Raw genomic sequence first — 14,955 nt, 5'->3', positions numbered from 1 at the left:
CCACTGCTGGAGAGTTTTGCAGTGTAATTTGGATGGAATTTCTGGCTGTGTAGACTCTAAGAAACCTGATTTGTTGTCTCTCCCAGAAAGGCAGTGAGATCTCCAATATCCTTTCCTAACTTCCTTTTCTGCTTTAATATCTGGAGTGGATTTCATTGCTAGCAACTGAGAACCCTGACCATGTGCCTTTTACATGCTCATATTTTCCATGTCTGAGCAGCTAATGGCCACTGCGTGGCTGTGTGGCCTTTCCTTACCACCTCCCTGTAGCAGCTGACATACTAACAGCAGCAAAAAATGATTTTTGCTTCAGAATATGTGAATTGGGTTGTAAATCAATGGAGATCCCATCTGTGAACATCTTCTCACAAACACTTAAATGTTACACATTGGAGGAGAAAAGTCCCTGGTAAATATGCAGTATTGGTAGCAGTAACTAAGATAGGATTTTCCTGGGGATGGAGAGGAGGGTTGTACACAGAGAGACCCCGTGCCCTGCTTCAAATTCTGGGAATTACCTTGACAAGAGAGAGAGCATTCCCTCCCTCCTTCTCTTCTGTCCTGCGGGCTGCTGGCAGGAATGCAGACTCACGTGTCACATGTGGGCAGGCACCGTGAGCCTGAGTTAGAGGCCAACGCTGAGTAGCAAAGTGGGAGGGACCTGGGGCCCAGCTGTCTCGGAAGCCTCTCCTCCAGCCTGGACTGCCCTTGTTCACATGAGACAAATACACTGCTATCTGGTTGGAGGTACTGTTATTTTGGTTTTTGGAAATTCACGGCAGAGAGTCACTTCGGCTAACACAGCCACCACTCAGCAACTCTGGGCTAGAAGCTGTGGGCAGAGGAGATTGAGACGTTCAGTACCCAGTTCTAGGGAAGGGTCTGATTAGGAAGACAGTGCAAAACCCCATGGATTTTGCTGCTGGAAGGTGTGGGACAATAGGTAAGTTACCGGGGTTCTGAGAGGTGTGTCCATAGGCTAATCTGATTGCAAAGAAGAGGATTTTATGGCCTTTAAGCCAATTTCCTCTTTGTAAAATGCCCAAGTAGCTTTCCTTCCATATATTCAGATCTCTCCAGAGTTCAAGCCCTGGGGTGTCTCCATGCCTCTGTAGCATAGCTGATCTGGCCAGCCCAGCAATCTTTTCCTCCTCCAATGGCACATTATATCCCTGATGAGGCTGACCTGGACATCTTTGGATTTGTTTTCTTTTTTTTTTTTTTTTAATTTATTGTCAGCAGCCTCAGAATCAATGTCTCATTTTTTTGTTGCATCATCTTGTCGTGTCAGTTCTCCATGTGTGCGGAGCCATTCCTGGCCAGCTTTCCTTATGGAGTGTGCTCCTTGCGTGTGGGGCTCCCCTATGTGGGGGACACCCCTGCGTGGCACGGCACTCCTTGCGTGTATCAATACTGCGTGTGGGCCAGCTCACCACGCGGGTCAGGAGGCCTTGGGTTTGAACCTTGGACCTCCCATGTGGTAGGCGGACGCCCTATCCATTGGGCCAAATCCGCTTCCCATGGACCTCTTAAGATTTGTATCCTCCCCTGGTTTTCCAGCCTTTCAAAGGGCAAGTAAGGCCCACATAAAAATCAAGCACTGCTGAATTCTCCAGACTCCTTCTTGCCCTTTCCTCCCACATTAAATTCATGTACTCCCTCACACATTTTCAAGGTAACATCGAAATTTTTATTGTAAGTTTAAGTGGTGGCATCAGATGCAATTTTTGACTCATTGTAAATAACTTATATTCTAAAAGAAAACTATATCACTTTTAAGGTGTGTCCGATGGAAGTTCAGTACCACAGTGATTTGATACCCATCATAATTGATTTTAAAAATTATGTGAGTGGAGGTGAAGCAGGCTAGTAAGATAGGGAATCAATAGATGAATCTGGAACCTGGCAAGAAGTCCACGTGGACATCAATAACCCCAGGATGGCTGCTGGAAGACCCTCCCCAAGATTCTGCCACTCAGAAGAAGACTTCCTCCAGAAACCAGGAGAAGCCTGGATATTCCCCAAGGGCTTTATGATTGGGCCCTCCTGGGAGATTGATGGGAGAAATAAGCAATCAAAATGGTGAACAGCTGGAACTCCTCCCCTGCCATTAGCAAAGGGGTGGGATAATTAACAGTTCAAAAAGGGGCACCAGGCCTGAGTTTGCTCCTGCCTCTGGACCCAGACTCCAGCTGCCTTCTCCCCCGCTTGGGTCACTGCGCAAGTAAAACCTGGGGGTTCATTACCTATAGTGGGGAATTGTAGCCTGTAAATCAGCCCTCTTTATCACTTTTCAGCCCCTTCCTCTCTACCTGGGACCCCGGCTGTGTTATTTTCTTCCATTTCTCTTCCCTCCCTGCCTGAATAAATTTCTAGCCTTACTCACCCAACGTGCTCTTGAAATTCACTTTTGCAGCACAGTCAAAGAACCTAAATGAAATATGGTAACAAAGGGGGTGTAGCTCAGTGGTTGAGCTCCTGCTTTGCATGTATGAGGTTCTGGGTTCAAGCCCTTAAAAAATTATGTGAATAATATTGGGGTTCAGTTTTTATATTGTACAGTCCTATGGTTTTCAAATTTTTTTCATAGACTATAGTTACTAGGACAATTATAATAATAGTCCTTCTTCAACTGGTAACTATTTTTTTTTTAAAGACTATAGTTACTAGGACAATTATAATAATAGCCCTTCTTCAATTGGTAACAATTGTACCACACTAATGCCAGGTATTAATAATAAGGAAATGTATGAAAAGTCTGTATTTTCTACCTGATTTTTTTGTATACCAACAACTTGTCTAATTAAAAAAAAACACATGAAAAAGCTCACCTCTAATTGCTGTGAATTTGGCATAATTCCTTTTTCTCTTTGAACTTACATTCCCCTAGCAGAATTCAATGGAATGCACCATAGTTTTATGCTCGGAAGTCTTCAATTAATCACTTTATCACACATCACTGCAACAAAAATATGTGTAGAATTTAAAATGGGAATTTTACAAATTTTCTGTGACCACAGCTTTAAATGTTAAGCATGAGATTCCGAATTTAGCTATTGTTACCATTGTGAGTAGTGTATGATCGATCAAAACAATATAAAACTGTGATAGGCTAGTTTTTTCAAATTAATTCATATATTCATGAATGAATGTTCCTTAATGTTACAAAGAGACACGTTCAGCCCCAATGTTACCCCTCTTCCTCTTTTATTGAAATTTTTAGTTTGATTGATACAAGCACTTCTGTTAGATGCCCCTCAGCTCTTTGAATTCCTTCCACCAAAACGAGCTCCCTTGCTTTCCGGCTTTAGTTGGGTTTTGCTAATGGGGAGAACCAGCAAGAGCTGGAATGGTGGGAGTGAGGTGGGGTCTTTATCCCCCCTGGGTCCCCCTGTGGTGTAGTCCAGAAGGTCACAGCTCCTGTCAGATGGACCACCCTGTCTCCCAATTCTAGAAACCTCCCTCCCCTCCCCCTGCCCAGGGCCCCACTGGATCTAGCCCCAGATCACTGCTGTATCCTTGTAACTTCCTTCATCCTGCCCTTCTGTTTTATACCGGGCTTTTACGGAACTATCCATAGATTAGTCATCTCAGCCTGCGGCTTCCAGGCAGCACCCCCACTAACCAGTATTTCTTTTACAAAATAAGGGCACTTACAAAAGAGGAAGTGGGAAAGGAGAATCCACAGAGTCCACATGACAGGCGAGGATCTGGAAACAGAGTCTCTTAAAACCGTCCATGCCCGTGAACCCTTAGAAAGTCTTCATGTACCGCTGGGCGTCAGTACTGCAGAGTGGCTGATGGAATGCCTGGCTATCCACCTCCTCTCCTCCTCTCCATAATGGCAAGAACAATATAGGGAACTAAAAAGTTATTAAAGAAAGCTGGTGAGTGTTTTACCACAAGAGCTAAAGAATGCTGGGGGACCCCCTAGAGACACGGTGTATATCCTGCATCTTCCACCTTTTTCTGCTGCCCAGTCTCACGGGGGGGGGGAAGCAAATGCCCCCTTCCCCACTTAAGCTGATGGCTGGGAGGAGGGCTGATCTCGGGAGGCTAGGACCCCAGGGTTGCCTGCTCAAGTCTAGCACTTACCACTGTAGAAGAGCAACCTGTCTTGCTTCTTTATTTTCCGGGCTCTCTGCAGTGCTGATTTAGAAATTCCAGACAACCCATTGAGAGTTGTTTATTGCAGCAGCAGGCAACTGTTCTATAATAACATGTAAAAGGACAGGGGTCCCCAGGCAATGATAGCAACCGCAGTTTAAAGTTGAACTTAAGAGTTAAAATTTGTGCTAGATCCATCTGCTGGCTGGGGCAGTGGGGGAGTAGTGGGGGGACTGATGTTTCATCTCCCATCTCTAAATTTGGTAGAAGCTCTCAGGGGCAGTTGACTGATCCTCTTGTGTTGCCAATCCCACTGACACTTGAGGCTCCTGGAAGATGGCTGTGGGGTGTGTTTGCATTAGCTGCCACTGGGGCTTTTCCCTCAGTGTTTCAGATTCAAGCATCTTTTTAAAGTAACCATTTCAGCCCTTGTGTTCATAGAGCCTCTTAGGTCATAAACCATCACTGCATTAAATTTTGGTTTCTTAAGTCACAGTTTGTGGTCAAGAGTTTCATGATAGTATGTATTATTGTTCAGCAAATATCCACTCTCTTCATCTTCCACTTTCCCACCTTGTTGATGTGGTGTTTGGCCATGTGACTTGCTTTGACCAATTGGCTGTCAGTGGAAGTCACAAATGCAAAGGCATTAAATGTGCTGTGCAGCTTGGCTTGTTCTTGCACCCAGGTACCCACCATGAAAAGAATGTGCCCAGGTAGCCACTATCCCTTCAGATGGCCCCAGGATGAACATACCTGGAGCAGAGCTGAGTCCATCCCCAGCCCAGATCAGCCGAGCCCAGCAGAGCCTAGATCAGCCAAGCCTGGCAGAGCCCAGCCTAGATAGGCAGAGCCCAGCCTAGATCAGCAGAGCCCAGCAGAGCCCAGCCTAGATCAGCAGAGCCCAGCAGAGCCCAGCCTAGATCAGCAGAGCCCAGCAGAGCTCAGCCTAGATCAGCAGAGCTGTGGTTGACCTGTAGACCTGTGCGTCAACAACTGGCAAATGACTGAGTTTACAGTTCTGCTCTGCTGAACCCAAAGAAAAGATAGTAGTTTTCATAAAATGTCTTTTCTCAAAAACCAGACTACACTCATTATTAATTCAATTATTAATAAATTCACCTGCTTATTTTGAGCTGCTTAGATATCCAGACACTGTTTTAGGTGCTCGAATATGGAGGCTGCCACGGTCCCTGCCTTCATGGCACAGTCATTTGGCAGAGAAGACAATCAGGAGAGAAGTAAATAGATATGCACAGACTCCATGCTGCAATTGAGAGGAGACGAGGCAGAGGGGGTGGGAGAAGCCACTTCATACAGGGGGTCGAGGAGGGCTACTCGGAGAGGACAGTTAAGCTGACACTCAAGAAGAGCCAGCCATAGGAATTGCCCTAAAAGGACATGTGCCAGGAAGTAGGAACAGCAGGTGCAAAGACCCTGGAGCAAGGAAGAGAAAGGAGGCCAGTGTGGCGGGGCCCCAGACGGGGGGAAAGGTCTAGGAGTGGACCAGGGTGCCCGTGCAGGGCCTGGTAGGCCAAGGTGAGAGGCTCTGGATATGATTTTATGAGCAAGGGCGCACAGGGAAGGGGTTTAAGCAGGGGAGGGAGATGATCTGATTTTTAAAGACACCCACGTATCAGAAAAAGTGGCCCAGTACGGCTGGGATTGTGTACTGGGAAGCAGAGGGGGACACATTCTTGGGCGTGGTGACTTAGGGATGGGGGGTTGATGTGCAGTTGTAAGAGCTCCGGCTGAGCAGGACCTAAGTGTCCTATTGCAAATCTCTCTGAGGGTCCTAAGTAGCCCCCCAACCATAGGGGAAGGAGAATGAGGCTGACCCAAGGAACCTGTGCTTTAGTTGCTTTATTTATGGGCCTCAACTAAAGTTTGGTTTGAAGAAAGAGTGCTGGGCCAAATAAATGAATGTAATGAAACAGAAGGAAAGAAGATTAAAATCAACAAAAGTTTGAATGTGTATCTAGTCCAAACCCAGACTCAGATGTGGGAAACAGGCTCAGAGAGGTGAGGGCATTAGTCCAGAGTCACCCAGCACCTCGGCGTTCAGGCCTGTTCTCACTCCAACCCTTGGATCGCGCATGCGTGCGCTGCCACCGTTTACAGAACCTCTGCCGGGTCAGTGCCCTGGTGGGGAAGTCAACGCACCGTGTCTGGCCAGTATTTGAGAGCACAGCAGGGAGTTGAGGGGTTGAGATGTAAGGCTCCACCTCCTGACTCTTCACCACGAGAGCGCGGGGAGAGAGGCAGGACTGGACTGTGGAGGTGTAGAAAGCTGCCTTTACATCCGGCTCCTGCGGGAACCGGCAGCAGCGAGTTCAAGTCACCTTCCCAGAGTCCGCTGCCGCCTCTGTGAAATGGCGCCATCCTTCCTGGTGAAGAGGGAGTGGTGTGGGGCGAGTCAGAGCAGGGCGGTGTTGGGGTATGGGAGGCCACGCACCAGGGCCTGGGAGCTGGAGGGCAGGCCCTGCAGGAGCTGGGGGTGGGGCCAAGGTCAGCGACGCAGGAATCCGGTGACTCTGCCCAGGAAGGTTCTCGCAAGAAAGCACCCCGCCCCAGCAGTGGAAATCACCACCAAGAAAGCACCCCGCCCCAGCAGTGGAAATCACCACCAAGAAAGCACCCCGCCCCAGCAGTGGAAATCACCACCAAGAAAGCACCCCGCCCCAGCAGTGGAAATCACCACGCGGGCGGCAGAGCACAGCAACCCCATCCTCACACCCCTGTGGGGGCCTGAGGCGCGAGAACCCCCAGATGGAAGGGAGCTTTCTTTCCTTTTGTGGGGAGATGCAGATTTCCGGGAGGGAGGAAATGGGGCAGGATATTTCAAAAGATTAGCGCCTGTGATTCGCTCTCACCCACTCCTGTCCTGCGCATCTAGCTCTCCTTGATGTGGGGAGGAGCAGATCAGACCCACAAAATTGCCGGCTTCTGGGTTCCATTCACTATCGTGTGGGAGTGGATGAAAATCCCAGGTGGGGCATCCCAGCCAGAGGAGGAAAGTGCCAAGGTCCTGAGGCAGGAATGCGCTCAGCATCTTCCAGAGATGCAACAAGGCCAGTACGATTGAATCAGAGTGAGCGGAGAATGAAGATGTGACATCAGAGGACACTGAGGGAGGGCTGTGCACACATGGGAAGCCTTGAATGGGAGCTAATGGAGGATCTTAGCAGAGGAGTGACATCGTCTGGTTTATGTTTTAACAGAAACCTCCGGCTTTTGTAGGGAAAGTGGACTGTAGGGGAGAAAGGCAGAATGTTGGGGGACCAATTAGGAGCCTGCTGCAGTTTTCCAGACAAGAGAGGATGCTAGATTATTTCATGGCTTCTCAACCTTGGCATTACTGACATTTAGGTTGGCTCGTTAACTCCTTGTTAGAGGGGTGGGTGGGTCCTGTGCATTGCAGAAGGTTTAACAGCATCCTTGGCCACTACCCCACTAGACGCCCAGTGGCAAAAACCCAAAGTGTCTCCAGACATTTCAAATGTTCCCTGGAGGACCAAGCTTGAGAACCACTGCCTGAGCTGAACTCTCCTGACCTGTGTCCAGATGTATCTTGCCCAGGTAAGCTGTGCTCCTGCCTTGTCTCTCTCTGTAGGTGCCTCTCTTTACTTAGATTTTGGAACTGTTGGTTGCCCTACGACCTTGACATTCCATTGGGCACAAGAAAAGTCATGAACTTGCTGTTTGTCTTTTTTTAAATTTTGCGTTAAGGTTGGGAGCTATGGTCTTTTCAGTTCTCTATATCTTTGGACAGAAACTAGAAGGGGACCCTCTCATTTTAATAAGGGGAAAAATATTTCTCAGAAGTGCCCAGCAGACAACCCCTACAGTGTTTTGGCCAGAATTGGTCAATCCTTAGCTATGGGATTATCACAATTGGCAGGGTTGATCTGTCCCCAAACCTGGGTGTATTGTTGTCCAAACATATCCAGTGTCTGTTAGCAAGGAAGGGGCTGAGCTGCCAACACTTTCTGTCACAAAGTTTTGGTGTGCTCACTTATCTCTGTTTTACCGGCTAGACTCTAAACTCTCTAGAAGCAGGTGCCATATCTAATTTATAATCCCATTGTTTCCTATGGCCTAACGCTTAAGAATTATCTGTCAAATGAAGGAATTCATGAGCAGAAGTCTTATCAGAGATGTCCGAGGCTGCTTCATGTGCTGAGAACCCAAAACCAAATCCCCCTCCTCCACGAGCTCTTACAAAAGGCCTCTGAGGCATGGGGCCAGCCTCTTCCCTACTGGGTGCAGCACAAATTCCAGCACCAGAGCTCCCAGGACATCTCCCCCCCCTCAAGGGGAGGCCTGTCTTCCTGTTCTGAAATGACACTGAAGGATTCAAACTTGACCTGTGCCTTGCCTTTGTACTCTCATTAATCTCATTTAATCCACATGACAACCTGCTGCCACTGCTATTATACCCATTTTCAAGACGAGGAAACTGAGGCCCGGGAGCTCAGCCAAGGAGTTGCCATCCTGTGCAGGCAGAGCCCAGGTTAGACCCTTGGCACTGGGGCTGCTTGGAGGCATCATTCTGTGTTTATTAAATCAGCAACCACATCAAGCTCATATGTGATTTTTCTGGAAGTGATCTAAAAGCAAGTTGCACTGTTGGAGAGAGAGAGACTGAAATTTGAATTACAATTACTGTCAAATGGATCATGCTTTTCCCTTTTAGAAAGCTCTCCTTCACCAAAGATCCTTGTCCACAAAGACTTGCAGCTGCTTTGCCCCAGCCATGATAATCATCTTAATACTCAATTATATGTATATTAACCACACAGTGAAATTCACGGCTTAATCTTTTCTGTCTGGGTTTCCAAATGAGAATGACTGGTGGATATTAAAGCAAACACAAATTGTCACCATTATCTGTGTTCTCAGAACAGCCGTGGCCCTCCTGATGCTCACGGGTAAAGAATTTAGCGTGACGGTCATCACTGTCCAAGATCACATGTGAGCAGTTCAGAGGTGACTGCAATTAAACCAGTTTATAGTCCTCTCCTTCCAGACTAACCCTCTTTTCATGAATGTGCCCTAATAGGCTTTGGGCATTAGGATAAATTAGACTACACCATTTCATGTAATTAAGGGGGGAAATGGGTACCTTTTTTTCTGACCTAAATCCATCTTCATGTCAACATGCTGGCCCAAGAAAGCAGCATAATATACAATTAACTTTCCCCTGACTTGATGGTTTATTTTACTGTTTTTCATTATCATAATTTCTCAAACACATCAACAGATTTTTTCCCCCTAATATAATTATAATTCTGCATTCAAGGCAGCTTGGGTCTAAATGGGAATTTAGGCAGAATAAACCACAAGAGATGAGGCTGGGACTTGTGCTTTAAAACAGGAGCAAAACTGTCCCCACTCAGGAGCTGAGAAGTTGCAGTCCCCTGAGGGTGACTGTGTGTCCTCTTCTGCTCTGGAAAAGCAAGTCTCGGCCCAATTGTTGAGTGATCAAGGCCACCCATGCGGAGTCCTGTGCTCTCTTCATAGTTTGGAGCCTCCAAACCATCCCAGGCTGCGTTCTTCCTACTTTGAATGTTTCCCTTTTACCGGCAGATTTGTTTGAGGCATGCAGAAGGCTTGACTTTACAACTCTCGTAAAATCCCATCAGCTCCAACCCAAACAATTTAGTAAGTGCTTGGACAAAAATGGTTCAGGTCGTATTTCAGCCGCTTGATGGAAATAAAGAAACACACAGCAGGAGTGATCTTTTTCAGATTGTTTATGAGTCAGGAAACTGAAACAGCGAGGTGGCTAGAACCAGGCGGGCATGCTGAACAAAAGAGCTGCCGAGGAGCTGGCAAAGGAAGACATGGGGCTTAGTGGCTCGAGAGAAAGGTCCTCTAGAGGTTAAACGAATGCTGGGAGAGCCAGGGAGGGGCCTGGTGAGCTTACAAGACCTGATTATCCAGCCAGGATGGCCACAGAGAGAGATTTCATCAGGGAGAGGAGGGACAAAAGAAAGTTGTCCCAGGCCGTGTGGCTGGAGTCGGGTGGAACGGAAGATTCAGAGGCCCCGAGGGCCCTGCCCAGGCAGCTTTCCAGCCAGGGGAACATCTGAGGCCCTGAGACCCCTCACGTCTCTTGGGTGGAAACTGAGCTCCCAGGGGAGCCGAATCCCCCCCTGCCTGGATGAAACCTGGAAAACTTAGGCAGTGAACTTGGACCCAGAGTGCCATGGGGTCTGCTGTGAAATATAGGAAACAAATGTGGCCAGAGAGTGCTTTGGGGGCTCACAGGCCCCATGAGTGTCTGAGCTGCGGCTTCAAAGTCCTGTCCTGAAAGACGTGGCCCACAGCACTTGCCTAATAGGAAATCACATGCACACGCACACAAACACACTCTCACACACACAACAAACACAAACCCGCAGCCCTGTCTCCTCTCCGAAGCATCGGGGCAGCTGTCATCTGTGCAACACAGAAATGTCAGGCTTGGTCTTTGAGGAGCAGCTACAGAAAGAATCAATGCCTAAATAGAAAATTGAGTGACACCACTCAGCCCAGCCCACTGCCTCCCGTGGGGTCCTTTGAGTCCCTTTGCCTCAAGGGCATTATTTTCTCTGATGAGGGAAGAGGGATGGAATTCTGTGGGCAGGGCCTGGCAGGGGAGGGAGGGCGTGCCCGTGAAGCCTGAAGGAAGACGGTGTGGTAATGACATAGTTTTAAAATACCTTGCCATGGAAACCACCCATCCCTGCTCGCTGGTACCCATGAGGACAGGGAATGAAGGGACATTTTTCTCCTGGGCAGGGCCAGAAACGTGCGCCCTGGCAGGGTGTTTGCCGCTTCCTTCTCAGGTCTCCTGAAGGTTTCAAAATTCTGGCACTGAAGTTGCAGCAATTTTTAGGAATGAATGAACACACACATCCACAGCTCTCGCTCTCTCTCTCCTCTCTCGACACTCAAGGCCCTGCACACAGTAGGCGCCCACAGAGTAGAGAGAGCAAGCACAGGACTTTGGGGTTTTTGTTTATTTGTTTTTTGTTTTCTCTCTCTTTTTTTATTATCTTTTTTTTAAAGATACATAAATTAGACAAAATGTTACATTAAAAAAATAGGAGGTTCCCATATACCCCACTCCCCACATCCCCACTCCTCCCACATCAACTTCTTTCATTAATGTGGTACATTCATTGCATTTGATGAATACATTTTGGAGCACTGCTACACAGCATGGATTATAGTTTACGTTGTAGTTTACCCTCTCTCCCAGTCCATTCAGTGGATTATGGCAGATTATATAATGTCCTGCATCTGTCCCTGCAATATCATTCAGGACAACTCCAAGTCCTGAAAATGCCCCAGTGTCACAACTCTTTATCTCTCTCCCTGCCTTCAGCAGCTCCCATGGCTACTGTCTCCACATCAGTGATATAATTTCTTCCACTGCTAAAGTCACAATAATTCTTTAGTAGAATACCAGTAAATCCACTCCAATCCATATTTTATTCCTTCATCCTGAGGACCCTGGGATGGCAATGCCCTCTCCAACTCTAAATCAAGAGGGGCTTAGATCCACATGGCTGATGGATGGGAATCTCCTGCTTATAGCTGTAGACTCTCTCAGTTCCTTGGTGTGGTGGTTGACCATCCTCACCTCCCTGTTAGCTGGGTAAGTCCAACGAACCAGTGAGTAGGTGTTGCAACTCTGCTGAGGGTCAGGGCCCAGCTGGCACATGGACAACCCTGAGATTCAAATCTCCTGGGCATACACCAACCCCAGTGCCAACCACAGGTTCAGTGAACATGACAGAAGAGGCATGTGTAGAGAAGTCGCATCTGAATCCAACACCATTGCAATAAGGAGCACAAATTCCAAAGGAGGGCCCACTGGCTAGGCAATGAACTCCAGAGCCATCTGTCATGACTGTAGGACCTGGGTGTCTCCATAGCCCTCAGGAGCACTAGTACCTTGAGTTGTATCTACTTTGGCTGTCTCTGGGATCCTGCTGAGATGTACATAAGTGCAACCCCTCTGATGACCTCCCAACTCATTTCGAAGTCTCTTAGCCATATAAACTCATTTTTCTTTACTGTTACCCCCTTTTATTCAAGGTCTTTTTCTAGTTGCATCACCAGCTGGTGCTTGGTAGTAATCCCTTGGTGCCAGGGAGGCTCATCCCTGGGAGTCATGTCCCACACTAGGGTGAAGGTAATGCATTTATATACTGAGTTAGGGTTACAGAGTGGCCACATTTGAACGACATGGAGGCTCTCAGGAGGTAACTCTTAGGTACCCTGCAGCTCTAGGCCTAGTTGAAATTTCAAGCACACAGGCTCCTAAGTATAGTCATCAGTATCAAGAATCCATTATTGAACCATCCTTCTTTATTGGTCTTTGCCCTTGCACTTGAGAGATAGTTGCTATTCCACTGGGGAATGGGACAGAGCTCCCAGGATGGGAATTCAGCACTCCCTCAGTGGGTAGTGTGAAACTCTACCCACTATGTCAATACCCAATGAATATGCAAACATACCTCTATGCCCTATATGCACGCCCTGAAGAATTCCCTCCCACCCACGCATCCCCACACCATTACTCCTTCCCTGCCGTAGTAGAACGCCTTTGTGATCCAAAACTTCTTAAAAAATGAAGCCTAATATATTGCCAAATTCAATTAATAGGAAAATGAAATAGTAATGATAGATTTAAAGATTAGCAATAAAACACACAATTATTTAGAAAAACTAGTGGTTTTTTTTTTGAGATACTGGTACCAGTGATTAAACCTAGGACCTTCTATGCTAGAAGCCAGTGCTCAACCACTGAGCCACATCAGCAACCCTGAATTCATTTTTTAATCTGTTTACTTGTTTTTTGTTTTTAGGAGGCACCAGGGACCGAACCCAGGACCTCCCGTGTGGGAAGCAGGTGATCAACTGCTTGAGCCACATCCTTTCCAAGGACTTCGTTTTGATGACCTGATTCTCCTCTCCCTACTGCTTGAATGTGCCAATTCATTCCCTGCCCCTCTTCTTTCTGGACAATGTTTCCTGCAGCTTGTTTTATTGTTTTTTGAGTTTAAAGTCCATTTTTAATTAACTAAGTAATTACCTTCTGCTTACTCTGAACCTGAGTATTTGCACAGCTGTGCATGTTGGGGAACCAGCCCTCTCGCCCCTCCATCTGTCCCAGGCCTCTTTCCCACAGGGCCGCCCTCCCATCCTCTGGGGCAGAGAAGGGGAAGCTGCTCCTGGAGGGGTCGGGGGACCCAGGAGAGGGACAGGAGCAGGTAAGCCGGGCTTTCCCTGGAGGACTCCCATTGTCTCTCACGGAGCAGGAAGAATTCTTCTCATCTCCAAGTTAATAGCCACGAGGATTTCTTTCTGCAACTCCACTACCCATTACAGAACCACTGGAGGGTTTTAATTAAATTAAAGCCATCCATTAAATAGAGAAAAGGGGTGGGGAGAAAACACTACAAAACAACTTTCCTTATAAGAGAGGTTCTCCTCAGCTCTGCTTGTCCTGCGTAATAATGGAGGAGAGAAAACTCGTTCAAAACAGCTTGTCCGAGTATGTAATTTAAAGTTCTAATATTATTGTTAATGTTCTCATAAGCAGCTCAAAGGGCAATGGCAGCAGGCTTGGCTGATTTTAGTTATTTCCACATAAAGTATCTTCCTTCCTCCAGTGATGTTTAAATAAATAAAGGCAGGCATAGCCCACCGTGGTGATGTTTACATAAATAAAGGTGGCAAAAGCCACCATGACAGAGGGGTGGGTGGGTATGTGTATATTTTTACATATAAATACAGTTTTTTTTTGTATTTAAGACTTTTCCTAAAGCACTGATAGCATCCTAGGTTTCCACACTTACTGGCTGATCCATGAGTTGACCATAAAATGGCTGGCTTGGAAGAGCTCAGTGTCTCTGTGTGTATGTGTCCTATGTGTGTACATGTGTATGTGCGTCAGTGTGTCTGTCTGCCCAGGATGTGACTCACCTCCAACATTATTTCAAGGTTATTGTGCAGGGGCAAAGCCAATGCCAGAAGATGTCCATGTTGCCTGGAATCTACTTGCTGATTTGGTTGCTAGTTATAGAGTATTTTTAAAAATGCTCCCAATAATAGTTCGTCATTCAACGGCCTTTTCTTTGAAGGCACCAGGAATGGCCACAATTGGTTGTTTGGATTGTACCAAGTATAAAGTGCTAGGCATTCCAGAATGTTCCAAAAATAGTGGGGCATGGGCCCCTGATAAATGAAAGGATTAGAGAATCATTTCTGATTGAGGGTATTTCAGGGTCTGCATCAAACACCATTGAACCAGGCAGCTAGAACGTTATTTCTTTTTCCACTCCGTTAGCCCTCCTGGAACCTCAGGCAGACCGTCTCAAGTTGATGCTAATGGGCCTTTACCTGAGTTGGAAAATCACGAGAGAAAAAAAGCGAAGGAGAGACAGAGAGGCAGAGGGAGACAGCGAGACAGAGAATTTCAGGGAAATATTTTCTGGTTGGAATTTGGTAATATTGTCTTGGTTTTTAAAAGCCTTTTTATCTTGAGATAATTTGAAGTCTCAGGAGGTTGTAAGGAAATGCACAAGGAGATCCTGTGTGCTCCTCTCCCAACCTCCGCCGGGGTCATGTCTTGCCTAACTATAGTACGTCCAACCAGGAAATTAACATTGGTACAATCCCCAGGGCTTTTCCAGATTTCACCATTTTTCATTCCACTCATTGTGTGTGTGCACCTGTGTATATTTTTATGCAATTTTATAGCCTCCATCTGCACCCCCCCTTAACCTTTGAAATGGCTAATCTGCTCTTCGTCTCTCCTTTTTTAATTTCAAAAATTTCATATAAATG

The 14,955-nt window shown here is 47.0% G+C and overlaps 1 long non-coding RNA gene across 1 annotated transcript; it reads left to right on the top strand.

The window, feature by feature from the left end:
- Nucleotides 1-7,569: 7,569 nt before the first annotated feature.
- Nucleotides 7,570-13,186, top strand: LOC139437535 (uncharacterized). Its single transcript, XR_011647397.1, has 2 exons — nt 7,570-7,686; nt 12,972-13,186. It is a non-coding gene; the product is annotated as an uncharacterized lncRNA (long non-coding RNA).
- The last annotated feature ends 1,769 nt before the right edge of the window (nt 13,187-14,955 follow it).

This window comes from Dasypus novemcinctus, chromosome 24 (genome assembly GCF_030445035.2).
Source record: "Dasypus novemcinctus isolate mDasNov1 chromosome 24, mDasNov1.1.hap2, whole genome shotgun sequence".
NCBI lineage: Eukaryota > Metazoa > Chordata > Mammalia > Cingulata > Dasypodidae > Dasypus > Dasypus novemcinctus.
This window is presented reverse-complemented; position numbering and strand designations above follow the sequence as displayed.